This window comes from Moschus berezovskii, chromosome 3 (assembly GCF_049115385.1).
Source record: "Moschus berezovskii isolate FMDL1 chromosome 3, NW_MosBer_1.0, whole genome shotgun sequence".
In the NCBI taxonomy this organism is placed as follows: domain Eukaryota; kingdom Metazoa; phylum Chordata; class Mammalia; order Artiodactyla; family Moschidae; genus Moschus; species Moschus berezovskii.
The window spans coordinates 91,187,920-91,201,591 of record NC_142462.1 but is presented as its reverse complement, the minus strand read 5'-3'; the positions used below and the strand labels follow the sequence as shown (position 1 = coordinate 91,201,591).

The 13,672-nt window shown below is 42.4% G+C and overlaps 1 protein-coding gene across 2 annotated transcripts in view; it reads left to right on the top strand.

The window, feature by feature from the left end:
- The window catches only part of POU6F2 (POU class 6 homeobox 2), a 507,841-nt gene that overhangs the window by 369,370 nt on the left and 124,799 nt on the right, over positions 1-13,672 (top strand). The window lies entirely within an intron of this gene.

Sequence of the window (13,672 nt, the reverse complement as noted above, 5' to 3'; positions counted from 1 at the left end):
TTAATTATTTCACTAAAACTATTTGTTTTCTTCTTGTTTGTTATATATGAAAGCATAAAATAATATGAATTGAATGACTGATTTGCATATCAATACAAAATAACCAAATTACCCATGCAGTATATTAATGATCCTGCTAAAGAATTCTACTTGTAGAGATAGAGAGAGGAAATAAGAATGAGAAGAGTGGGCATCCCTGGTAGTTCAGTGGCTAAGACTCCAAGCTCCCAATGCAAGGGGCCAGGTTTAATCCCTGGTCAGGGAGCTAGTTCCCACATGCCACAACTAAAAAGATCCTGCTTGTCACAATTAAGACCCAGAGCAGCCAAATAAGTAAATAAATAAAAATAAATATTAAAAAAAGAATGAGAAGAGTAATAACATTTGTGATGTAATATGAGGGACTTTTAAATAGTAAACATTTTGATACACAATTAAAATCAACTGTTACTGGTTCCTTTTCTATGACTCTAGAATAGAATTGCAAATCTGACAAGGGTATATCTTTGATATCTGTCTCAAAATACAAAATAGATGTAGCTTATTGAAAGTTCTATCATTTATTATGGAGGCCACACAAAGCTAGGAAACATATGGTCCCAGAATCATGTCTGAGTTTAGAGTTCTTCATCTATAAAGTGAGGGGAGACATACACTATTTCTTCTTTTCAAAAAATAACCAAGAACCAATAAGGTAAGATCTATAAAGCCATTTGGCAAACCAGAAGTTGTCGTAGAGGAACAAAATTGAATTGCCTTTTTATGGAGTTTAAACTTCAGCCTAGATAAGGAAGATTTGTGGTGATCGGAGGGAAATTAAAAAGAAGAGAACATAGTCAGATTCTTAAAACGAAATCTCTTACTGTACAGCATAGGCTTCTAAAGGAATCAGCCACTGCATCTTTGTCACTTAACTTTTTTTAATCTGAACTGACAGACCACTGAAGAATAACTGTAGGGAATAATCCCCACACTGGCAGAGGGGATGGATTAAATCAACCATGAAAATAAGCACTGGCCCATGTGTCTATAGCCTAAAAGAAATTTGAGTGAACACAGTCCTGTGTTTAAGCCAGGCACAGTATCCATTGAACTGCCTGTAACATCTTCTGCAAATGCCTATTTGAAGGGAAGGGCAAAAGTCGATGCTTTGAAAGTCAGGGTACATCTTACTTGCTCTGCTAAGTTTAAAAAAATTATATTATTTCATTAGCCTAGAAGTATAAAATGAGCACATGTGTTCCTTTCCCCCATATCCATGGTTTCATTTTTAGTAAGTATGGCTTCATTTCTCCCCTAATAATTTTAAAATATACCCAGGAAAACCATATTCAGTAAATGTTAGCTGTAATTTTAAACCATTTGCCCTCCAGCTAAAAGGTCTGAGAAGTTATCAAAGATGTAAATAATTGTTTTCCATATTTAAGGAGGAAAAATAACGGGATTAAATTTTACACGAGCACTTCTATTTCACCCAATTGCACTAAACAGATATGGTATTAAGAAGGAAATGTGGCATAGTCAATGATGCACTCTTAATCGCAAACCTCTAAAAAAAACAAAACCGTAGATTATCCATGTACCGAAGAATGAGCAGAGCAGAGCAAACTGACATCCAAGGAGATTCTGATGTTTCAACCAGGTCGCTGATGTTTCAACCAAGCCTCTGCCAAACTCCATGAGAAAAGGAAACCAGCTCTTCTGGGAGGGTTGGGATTCTCTGATGAATAAATCTGGTCTCCTCCGTTGAATAAACTGATTTCATATCAAGAGTGAATGTTTCCTATACAATGTGATTCCCTGCCGGTTAGCGAAAAATCAATCAAGCAAAATCAAGGAACAGAATCTATCTACCGGAATTTAGTCAAAATGCACACTCAAACCCTACAAGTTCTAATTTTATATGGTATTACTACCTGAAGAAGACTTGAAAATCTGATGGCAACAGGCAGGAGAGAGTTATTTAAATCTTTTTTTTTTTTTCTGAAGGAAGATCTTATGTTCACAAGTTTAATATTGACAGAGCTTCATTTTCTTGGCCCATGTTACATGCTCATTTGAAGAAAGAACATCCACACCAGGTTCCTCAGAGCTAAAAATCCCTGACACTGATGTTTTTCCACTGATGGAGAGTCCTGTTAGGCCCCAGGTTGTCCTAGTTAGTAACAGAAAGGTCATTCTAGATTGTGGCTTTCCCAAACAGCTTTTGTTTTGCCTGAAATTTATAGTTTCCTTTCTTTTTCATATCATACTCTCAAATTCTTCTAAATACTGTATCACTTCTATGGAATTGTGCTTTTTTTCCCTAGAAATATCTCTCTAGAGCCCTTTCTTTATGCTGCAGTATTATTAGAACTTCCAGGCATCTATCATAGTAGGGCTTCCTTGTATTGTCTTTAGAGGGAGGACACACACTGCTTCCTGCATCCTAAATCTTCCTCTTTCTTGGTTCACTACCTTATTTTACTGAAGTATCTATTCAACTTCCTAAGAAAGAGTAAGTCAAGGGAAGGTCCTTGTAAGTTCCGATGTGGGCCTTCTTCCACTCTTGCTGATAACAGTTTTACCAGCAATAGAATTCTTGGCTAGAGATCGTTTTCTTTCAGAACTCAGAAGGCATTGCCCCACTAATTTTAGATTTTTAGGTGGTGATAGTGGTAATGCACCTGCCTGTCGATGCAGGCGTCACAAGAGACACAGGTTCGATCCCTGGGTTGGGAAGATCCCCTGGAGAAGGAAATGGCAACCCACTCCAGTATTCTTGCCTGGTAAATCCTATGGACAGAGGAAACTGGCAGGCTACAGTCCATAGCATCACAGAGTTGGACACGACTAAATGCCAACAAAGGTCTGCCTATAACTTTACTCCTTGGAAGGAAAGTTATGACCAACCTTGACAGTATATTAAAAAGCAGAGACATTACTTTGCCAACAAAGGTCCGTCTAGTCAAGGCTATGGTTTTTCCAGTGGTCATGTATGGATGTGAGAATTGGACTGTGAAGAAAGCTGATCGCCGAAGAATTGATGCTTTTGAACTGTGGTGTTGGAGAAAACTCTTGAGAGTCCCTTGGACTGCAAGGAGATCCAACCAGTCCATTCTAAAGGAGATCAATCCTGGGTGTTCATTGGAAGGACTGATGCTAAAGCTGAAACTGCAATACTTTGGCCACCTCATGCGACGAGTTGACTCACTGGAAAAGACTCTGATGCTGGGAAAGGTTGGGGACGGGAGGAGAAGGGGATGACAGAGAATGAGATGGCTGGATGGCATCACCGACTCTATGGACATGAGTTTGAGTGAACTCCGGGAGTTGGTGATGGACAGGGAGGCCTGGCGTGCTGTGATTCATGGGGTCGCGGAGAGTCGGACACGACTGAGCGACTGAACTGAACTGGACTGTGGTGCTGGAGAAGACTTTTGAGAGTCCCTTGGACTGCAAGGAGATCCAATCAGTCCATTCTAAAGGAGATCAGTCCTGGGTGTTCATTGGAAGGACTGATGCTAAAGCTGAAATTCCAATACTTTGGCCACCTCATGCGACAAGCTGACTCACTGGAAGACTCTGATGCTGGGAGGGATTGTGGGCAGGAGGAGAAGGGGATGACAGAGAATGAGATGGCTGGATGGCATCACCGACTCGATGGACATGAGTTTGCATGAACTCCGGGAGTTGGTGATGGACAAGGAGGCCTGGTGTGCTGTGATTCATGGGGTCGCAAAGAGTCAGACACGACTGAGCGACTGAACTGAACTGAAAGCAACTTAGCATGCGTGCAATGAGAAGTATGAGGCCCATTTGAGTTGTGCCTCTTTTAATATTTACTTATTTATTTACTTTTTGCTGTATCAGGTAGTAGTTGCAGCATGTAGGCTCTTCATTGCACTCTGTGGGCGGCTCTCTAGTTGTGGCATACGTGGGCTTAGTTGCTCAAGTGGGATGAGCAAGTCATGTGGGATCTTAATTCCTCAACCAGGGGTCAAACCCACGTTCCCTGCATTGGCAGGCGAATTCTTAACCACTGAACCACCAGGGAAGTCCCTGAGTTATGTCTCTTTTTACGTGGCCTTTTATTTATCTCTCTGAAATTGTATTTAGGATTTAAACAAATCTTTATCTTTCGTGTTCTGCAACTCCATGGGGGAAGTATCAGTATCGTGGGGGGCGTTTTTCCTTTCACCTTGATTGGCACTCAGTAGAAACCTGGATGGACTTCCTAAGGACTTGGAAGAACCATTAAGAGCTCTGTGTATTGGGGTGAGACTATGAACTTTCTGGTTTCTTCGAGGTGAATGAGAAGAGAAGGGTGTACCTTTGGGTGTCACATCCACATTAGAAATCCTAAGTCCTCCCCAGTTTTTTCTATTTCATAATAGGAGATCCTTTCTGTTATTTTCCTGAGAGTTCAAGCCTCACTGGGGGCCGTCCTGCAGGCAGAGATGTTGAGAGGTCAGCTGGTCCAGAGAAAGGCCTTGGGAAACCCCTCTGGGGATTTAGGGAACTCCTCAGTCTCCCTGCCTGCTACGTTGTTGGGCGGGTACTATCCCCTTGGGATGACCCATGCCACCACTTCACCCCTTCACTTTACAGTCAGAGCTTTCCCTCACTTTTTCTATCCTCCCTATTCAGTGGGGCATCTAAAAGCTAATATTATGTCTCAGATTTAAGATTTGCTCCCCAAAATATCAACAAAGGCAGAAATGAGTGGTGAATGGCTCTACTATCTTAAATAAGGTGCTAAAGAACACTGGAAAATTCCCAGTGTCTGTTTTCTTTCCAACCGATATTTTCTGTTTCCATATTTTTTTTTTGCTAATAAACAGAACAAGTTCATTTTTCACAAAGCAATATTCTCAAAGTGATGGAGATGGATAAACAAGTTGCTCAGGTTGAAGGCCAAGGGAAGAGACTTCCCCTCCTGGATAGGCTGCCAGGAGCCCCAAGGCCAGTGGCTCCTGATCCCCATGGGTAGGGGCTTTAAAATGCAGACTTCTTCCTACCCCCTGTAATCTACTTGTCTAACAAGCTCCCCAGGTGGTTCTGGTCCATAATTTGAGATAGAGTAGGTGAAAACACCTGACCTAAGGAAGAAGCTTGTGTGGTTCAGGCAATACATGGAAATTAGTGGGGAGATTTTCATTGGAAGAATTTACTTTTTTCCCCCGATATCTCAAGAGATACTTAGATTGCTGCCTTAAATGCAAAAGAAGCAAATGACAGGTTACAGATATGTATGGCAATATTTAAAAGCTGATGACACTGACCTCATATGAAATAGTTACACATCATAATCTTTGAGGCAGAACTGATTTTGCTTGTTTGGGGCATAGTTGCCAAGAGTAAAGGCAAATTTTCCAGAACATCTTCACCTTCTGCACTTTTTCAAAATCCCAAGTCCCCAACACACTGTTTCCATCTACTTTGCAAAAACTTCTGCCAGTGCAGAAGGGATGCTCTTTATGAGGGTACCAGGAAGAGTTTCTGACCTGCCTCCTGGCTTTAGCTACCTTAGATGTTATTACTTGGGGGGTTGCTGGGAGGGAAGATGTCTAATTTTACCAACTCAAATTCTTCTGGATGGGTTGTTCTAGATTTCACCTTTTTTCTTCTTCTAGGGATTTTTCTAGGCAAGAAAAATGAACAGTAAGTACAGAGTTAGGGAAGCAAAGGCTCCATACATCAGGGAGCAGACAGATTTCCTTTCTCCAGTGGCCCATGAGCCCACTGATTTGTAAGACTGGGGCCAATCTGGGAGTCACTGTCCCCAGTTAAGGAAGAAAGCCATTTGGAGAACTCTTAGCTGCCACCTGACAATACTCTAGAGGCAACACATCACAGAGTTCCATGGACAACATAAGGTGATGCCCTAGTCAGTTACTCTCCTTAAAATGCCACCAAGCTTTGCACAGTGTTGCTGCCGCCCAGTGTCTAAGTGTAGAGGAAGTGTTCTTCCACCAGCAAAGCAAACTTGTGACATGAATCAAGTGTACTGTGGCCCTTCCCTACCTCCTGTCCACATATACCCTTCACCCCCTTTCCCTGGATTCCATGTCCCTGTTCTTATAATAACTCATGGCTCACACTCAAATTAGCATCTTTATTCTCAAAGTGCTGCTGCTGCTGCTGCTGCTGAGTCACTTCAGTCGTGTCCGACTCTGTGTGACCCCATAGACGGAAGCCCACCAGGCTCCCCCGTCCCTGGGATTCTCCAGGCAAGAACACTGGAGTGGGTTGCCATTTCCTTCTCCAATGTGTGAAAGTGAAAGTGAAGTTGCTCAGTCATGTCCGACTCATAGCGATACCATGGACTGCAGCCTACCAGGCTCCTCCATCCATGGGATTTTCTAGGCAAGAGTACTGGAGTGGCTTGCCATTGCCTTCTCTGACAGAGTGAGGTTAAGTCCTATAATTTGCCAGTAAAAGAATTAACTAAGAACCAAAAAAAAGGGGGGGTCTGGGGCAAAGCTTCAAGGAGATGACTACATTTAAACTGGGTTGCAAAGAGCAGGATTTTTAAAAATAAAAACCATAGAATTATAAAGCTGGAAAGAAATCTACATTACATTTTAAAAATGTTTTGCCTGCAGCAGGATAGAGGTTCAACCATATACACTTTCCCAGGAGCTGAACGATTCATCCCTGAACCAATGCCTTCAAATGAGCCTCTGTAAACTGAGGACCTCTGCCACCTCTTCTCAAGAGCGGTGCCATGGAGGGCATCCCTCTATGAGGGAATAGTTATCTTTGTTCCAGCCCTCAGGGGGAAATAGGTTACCCCTGATGCTGTTATGTTAAGAGGCTTTGGGAAGTGGCAGACTTAAGACTGAATCGTCCATAGTACCTGTCAGCTGAACTCAGGTAGGTCATTTAAACTTTCTGAGCCCAGGTTCCACAGTTTTAACATGGCAGTGATATCATCTGTTCATAAGGTTGTCCTGAAAAGTTAATTTATCCATATTAAATGAAAGTGCTTTTCAAGCTAGGAAGCTCTTATTTTGAACCCAAGTAGCCATCACTGTTCTCCGCCAACTCAGAGTCTAGCTTCGACAGCATTTCTAGAGGGGTGTCTTGGGTGCGCCCAGGACTGAATTCACAGTCCATGTTGAGAGCAATCCATTTTTCCCGCTGCTAGCCTGTGCCTCTCCATCTTCAGCAGACTCAGCACTTCCCTCCCAGAGCTGCGGGGCATCCTGCAGCCCTGCCTATATCTCTCCCTCTGCTCTGCCAGGCATAGCCCTAGGGACTACACAGCCACACAGAGTAGAGAAGGATTGTTCTCCTCCATTGTGGGGTCCCAGAGCAATGTGGCTTGGCCATGTGCTAAGTCACTGCAGTTGTTTACAACTCTTTGTAACCCCATGGACTATAGCCTACCAGGCTCCGCTGTCCATGGGGATTCTCCAGGGCAAGAATACTGGAGCAGGTTGCCATGTCCTCCTCCCAGAGATCTTCCCAGCCCAGGGACTGAATCTGCATCTCTTGTGTCTCCTGCATTGGCAGGTGGGATCTTTACCACTAGCACCATCTGGGAACCCCTGGCTTGGTCTCCAGGGTATATATATGGAGAAACAGCTATTTATTATTACTGTTGTTATTGTTGTAGTAGTAGAATAAACATAGCATAAAATTTGCCACTTTAACCATCTTAAAGTGTACAATTCAGTAGCATTAAACACATTCACCATGTTGTCTAGCCCTCAGTGCTATCTCATTCTAGAACTTTCTCATCACCCCCAGCCAGAGCCCCATCCCCAGAAGCAGTTACTCTCCAGTCCTCCCGCTCCTCACCCCTGGCAGCCACTAACCTGCTTTATGCCTCTGCGGATTCACCTATTCTGCCCATTCCATATAAATTCAACTATAGAGTATATGGTCCTTGGCATCTGGCTTCTTGCCCTCAGCATGTTCAAGGTTACCCTTTGCTCTTTCTTTCCATAGGACTAGGCTTGCACCAGGGGACTGTACTCAGAATGGGCTCGAACAGCCATTCAGTTCAGTTCAGTTCAGTCGCTCAGTTGTATCCAACTCTTTGCAGCCCCATGAACCGCAGCACACCAAGCCTCCCTGTCCATCACCAACTCCTGGAGTTTATCCAAATTCATGTCCATTGAGTTGGTGATGCCATCCAACCATCTCATCCTCTGTCATCCCCTTCTCCTCCCGCCTTCAATCTCTCCCAACATCAGGGTCTTTTCAAATGAGTCAGCTCTTTGCATCAGGTGGCCAAAGTATTGGAGTTTCAGCTTTAACATCAGTCCTTCCAATGAACACCCAGAACCGATTCCCCTTAGGATGGACTGGTTGGATCTCCTTGCAATCCAAGCGACTCTCGAGAGTCTTCTCCAACACTCCACAGTTCATAAGCATCAATTCTTCAGCGATCAGCCCTCATTACAGTCTAACTCTCACATCCATACATGACCACTGGAAAAACCATAGCCTTGACTAGACAGACCTTTGTTGACAAAATAATGTCTCTGCTTTTTAATATGCTGTCTAGGTTGGTCATAACTTTTCTTCCAAGGAGTAAGCATCTTTTAATTTCATGGCTGCAGTCACCATTTGCAGTGATTTTGGAGCCCAACAAAATAAAGTCAGCCACTGTTTCCACTGTTTCCCCATCTATTTCCCATGAAGTGATGGGACCAGATGCCATGATCTTAGTTTTCTGAATGTTGAGCTTTAAGCCAACTTTTTCACTCTTCTCTTTCACTTTCTTTTTTTGTTGTTGTTGTTTGTTTTTTTTAAATTTTTATTGGAGGCTAATTATTTTACAATATTATATTGGTTGGTTTTGCCATACATTGACATGAATCCGCCCTGGGTGTACTTGATCCTCTTTCACTTTCATCAAGAGGCTCTTTAGTTCTTCACTTTCTGCCATAAGGGTGGTGTCATCTGCATATCTGAGGTTATTGATATTTCTCCCGGCAATCTTGATTCCAGCTTGTGCTTCTTCCAGCCCAGCGTTTCTCATGATGTACTCTGCATATAAGTTAAATAAGCAGGGTGACAATATACAACCTTGACGTGCTCCTCTTCCTATTTGAAACCTGACTGAGTTGTTCCATGTCCAGTTCTAACTGTTGCTTCCTGACCTGCATACGGGTTTTTCAAGAGGCAGGTCAGATTGTCTGATATTCCCATCTCTCAGAATTCTCCACAGTTTATTGTGATCCACACAAAGGCTTTGGCATAGTCAATAAAGCAGAAATAGATGTTTTTCTGGAACTCTCTTGCTTTTTCGAACAGCCATTACCATCACACTTTTGCAGGATTCCTGGTCTCTTGCAGGAGATAAATCCTTCCTGCTTCCTTCCTCCTTAGCACCGGTCCACTCACCTCTGAAAACATATTGCTATGAGGTGACTCAGGTCCCAGCCAGGCTGGGAGCTTGTAATCCTTCCCAGCAGATTCTCAAACCCAAGGCTCCAGTTTGCCAACCATGCCCAAAGATCCCTTAACTTGATAGTCCCAGAAAATGCTGACACTGAGCCCCCAACTAGAATGATTATAATAGTCTGAGTTGCACTTTGTGTTAACAAAGGTGAGCGTGTTGCTAAGAATCACACAACCTTTAGCATTTGAGTCCCATTCCACTTTCAGTGAATCACAAGGTGTTTGAGTACCTTGCAAAGTACAAGAGACATTTGTATTTCTCCCGAATCACTCATGGCCTTGCTCATGGGCAGAATTTCCTTTCCATTTCCCTGCCTCAGAAGTAATTGTATGTAAAGCCCCTCCAGGATAGTTCTGTTGCCTCTGTGGTGTAGCTTTTTTTAATGTATGTGGTTTCCTGAGAACATCTTTATCAAAGATCCTAAAGAAGACATTTTTTTTTCTAATTTACAGTTGATACATAGAAACTGAACAAATGGAGGGATGCAAGCTTCTAGACTTCTTTGTCTTATTAAATTATTTATTTGGGAAGTTCTGACCCACTGGTCTTGTCTTACTGCTTTCTTCTCTCTAGAAAAGTCAAAATTTGATAGAATTTTTTTTCTTTTATCTGCACCACCAGGCTTTCAGGATCTTAGTTCCTCAACCAGGGATTGAGCCCACACCCTTGGCAGTGAGAGGGCAGAGTTCTAACCACTGGACCACCAGGGGATTTCTTGATGGAATTTTGTTTTGTGTTTCATTTTCAAAATTGTAAGTTTTAAAAATTTAAAACATCCTTATATAAATTTTTGTGCATCTCTTTAAGTTCTTCCATATCTACTGTTACTGTAGTTAAATTTTACATTTAACTTTGGCATGCAGTTTATACATGGAGTGTATAGTAACCAGACATAGAGGAAATAATCATTAAAGGACATAAATATCAGGGAAGAAAGTAAAATCTTTAAATTGCTATGCATAGAACCAAAGTACATAATCACCCAACAATCATCATTTTATCTGCAAACATTTTATTTTCCTAACTTATGTCTGTACCTCTGTGCTTTACACAATGAGCCATTTAGAGGCTCCATATTTTAGTATTTCTTTGCTTTTGTTTTCCATATCATTGTGTATGTGCCTTTGGCATTTTTGAGACCAGAATTACATTCTTGTACAGCCCCCTCATGCTTTCCTTTGCGCCCAGTCCATACCTGAACATAGTTTACTGTCCTTCATTCCTGGCTTGCAGATGCCAAATTAGTTGATGTAACTCAAAGAGATTTAGTTTAGGTTAATCCCTTTCCAGGGAGGATGCAGGTTACAAGAAAGAAATAGCCAAGCAATGTGAACTCACCAACATCAAGAAGCAGAGACACATCTGGGACCCACGTCTCATTAGCAGGTTAGGGTCTGCTGCACCTACCTGTCTGCCAATATCTATCTGCCAATATTTCCCAGTCTTTCCTATTTTCAAACACTGATTTAGATAAATGATTTTCTAACCAAAATGAAACAGTATGGTATTTAAGTCAACCATGAAAATAAGCACTGACATATATGCCCCCTACCCTGAAAGAAATCAGGACAGGCTTGATTTGAATCTGGCAGGAGGCCAGATGCAATCAGGTTTCCCAAATCTCTAACTCCACAAAAGGAGAGATCTAGCCCCCTCCGGATTACAGAAGATCCCAGGGGTCATAACTGAGCTGGGCTCCCTGGTCTTCAATAAAACATGGCTTTGTACAATAGGAGCAAGGAGAGGGGAAACGGCAAAATCAGATCATTCTTTTCAAGTTCTTATAAATGGGTATTTTTTTTTTAATATGGACTTTAGTTTTTAGAGCAGTTTTAGATTCAGAGCAAAACTGAGCAGAAAATTCAGAGTTCCCCTTGACTGGATATTTTCCAGCCCTCTCTGTCACATGCTGTCTCTACCAGTAGAGTCCCAGAGTACACTATATTTGCATCACAGGCAGGACACACACTGGTCTGAGTGTTTGAACAGACCTAGAGTAACTCACTGACCCAGGGGGACATTTGTCATCCCCACTGGTCCAACATGGAAGCTCTCCATGTACCTGAGAGCAAAAAAAAAAAAACAGAAAAAAAGGTATTTGATGCCCCTGGGAAACAGCAAACTATCATTTCATCAGTATAGCTATGCCGTGCTTTAAACAAACCTGATTATATTTAAAATCTGACTTATAACAAAGGTGAATTGGGAATGATCCATGTTTCCACCATGTTCAAAGTCAGGCTTCCACCACTCTAAAGTCTAAAATCATCAAAGCTTCTGCTCCAGGCAGTTCATTCTCCACAGTGTCCTTCAGAAACATCACCTAAGTCATGCTGTCATCTGGGTGTCCTCCTGCCTGGAATATCCTCCCTTCCAGGTATAGAACTCACTCTCTTGAGCCCTCTCTGACCTGATTCTACATTCCCCATGAACACTGCCTTAGCCTCCCTAGCCCACAAAGGAACCACTCTCCTCATTCTCCTGGCCCTTTTGGGCAATTTTCACACTGTTGACCATTTAGACAAGCAATTGATTTATATCAAGCACTTACCATTAGCAGGATTATAACAGGCACCTCAAGCCTGATCATTTCTTATAAGTTCCTCTTACCTCCATAAATCCACTATAAACTGCTTAAAGGCAGAACTATGTCCCCTTGTTAAATCCTACCTACTATCAGAAGAACACTGGTACCCAGTTGGTGTTTACATTTTACAAAACGATTCTTAACTTTACAAAAATAGTCACTGGTTGACTTCTTTACAGAGGAATTTCTTCAGATGTGCTCAACATAGGGTTCCATGTACATATATTTTTCAAGACCATCATTGTCATATGAAGGTGGGTATATGATGTCACTTTATAGAGCCACTATGTATTTTTTAAAAAGAATTTTTTTTTAATTGGGACTAGTTTAATGTTGCAAATAGTAGTTACTACTTTTGGGAATCTTGATGAATTCTAAGTGGGGGAGGAATGGAATAGCATAGAAGCCAAGGCCTATGGTTTCCTTACATTTATTTATAGGCTTATGGGAAAGCTTTTAGACTGATATTCAGGCAAAGAAGAAAGTGAACTTGTAGCAATAATTTTCTCTAGACCATTCTTCAGCCAAACTGATTTCCTGCTGGAGAAATTGTTCAGGGCTAGATGGGCATATGAAAACAAAGTTAGTGATCTCAGTGTTAAGACAGTTTATCCTACCAACTCTTACTTTTCACAGAATAAGAAAATCTGGAAATATGATTTCTTTCTCTCAGTTCCTGGCCTGTCCTTGAGGTCCCAATGTGACTAGTCACCACAGTTCACAGCTGACTATACCCTTTCTGGTATGGGGGGCTCTGTGGGGCTCCCAAGGTGGCTCAACGGTAAAGAATCTGTCTGCCAATATGTAGACTCGACTTCAATCCCTGGGTCAGGAAGATCCCCTGGAGAAGGAAATGGCAACCCGCTCTAGGATTCTTGCCTGGGAAATCCCATGGACAGAGGGGCCTGGCAGGCTACAGTCCATGAGGTTGCAAAAAGTCAGACATGACTTAGTGACTAAACACACATGCACGTCTTTTTAACGAGCAGGCAAAAAGTTCAGACTGAGACTTTTGATTCTGCAAAACTGAGATGCATGTACTATCTTCAAATTTAAAAAAAAAACACTGTAGAAACGAAACTTACATATCTGAGCAAGTTGGCAGAGGCCTGATGCAAGTGGAAATTACACCATGAGTGGCACTGATGGTGAAAAGGAGATGGCACACACTTTAGCTTTCTGTGCTTAATTCCATTCAAGCATCTGCCAAAAAGATTTAAACAAGCTGACCTTTTAAAATCTAAATAAGACCTTGAAAATCTAAGTGTATTTCCCAAGCAGGATGGAAAGCGAGAGAGGGAGAAATTACTTAAAAATTACCTCTGTCCTAGTCCATCCCCTTGGTTTTGCACCTGCTGTACCCCTTAGAATGTAATGCCTGGTGTGTTACACTCTAGTGAAGTTGCTCAGTCGTGTCCGACTCTTTGCGACCCCATGAACTGTAGCCTACCAGGATCCTCCGTCCATGGGATTTTCCAGGCAAGAGTACTGGAGTGGGTTGCCATTTCCTTCTCCAGGGGATCTTCCCGACCCAGGGATCGAACCCGGGTCTCCCACATTGTAGGCAGACACTTTACGGTCTGAGCCCCTCCCTAAATTTTAAAATTTCCCCAAGAACTGACTCTCGTACTCCCGGTGCCCCACAACCCTCTAAGACATCAAGGAGTTGCAGGGCATGAGGGTTA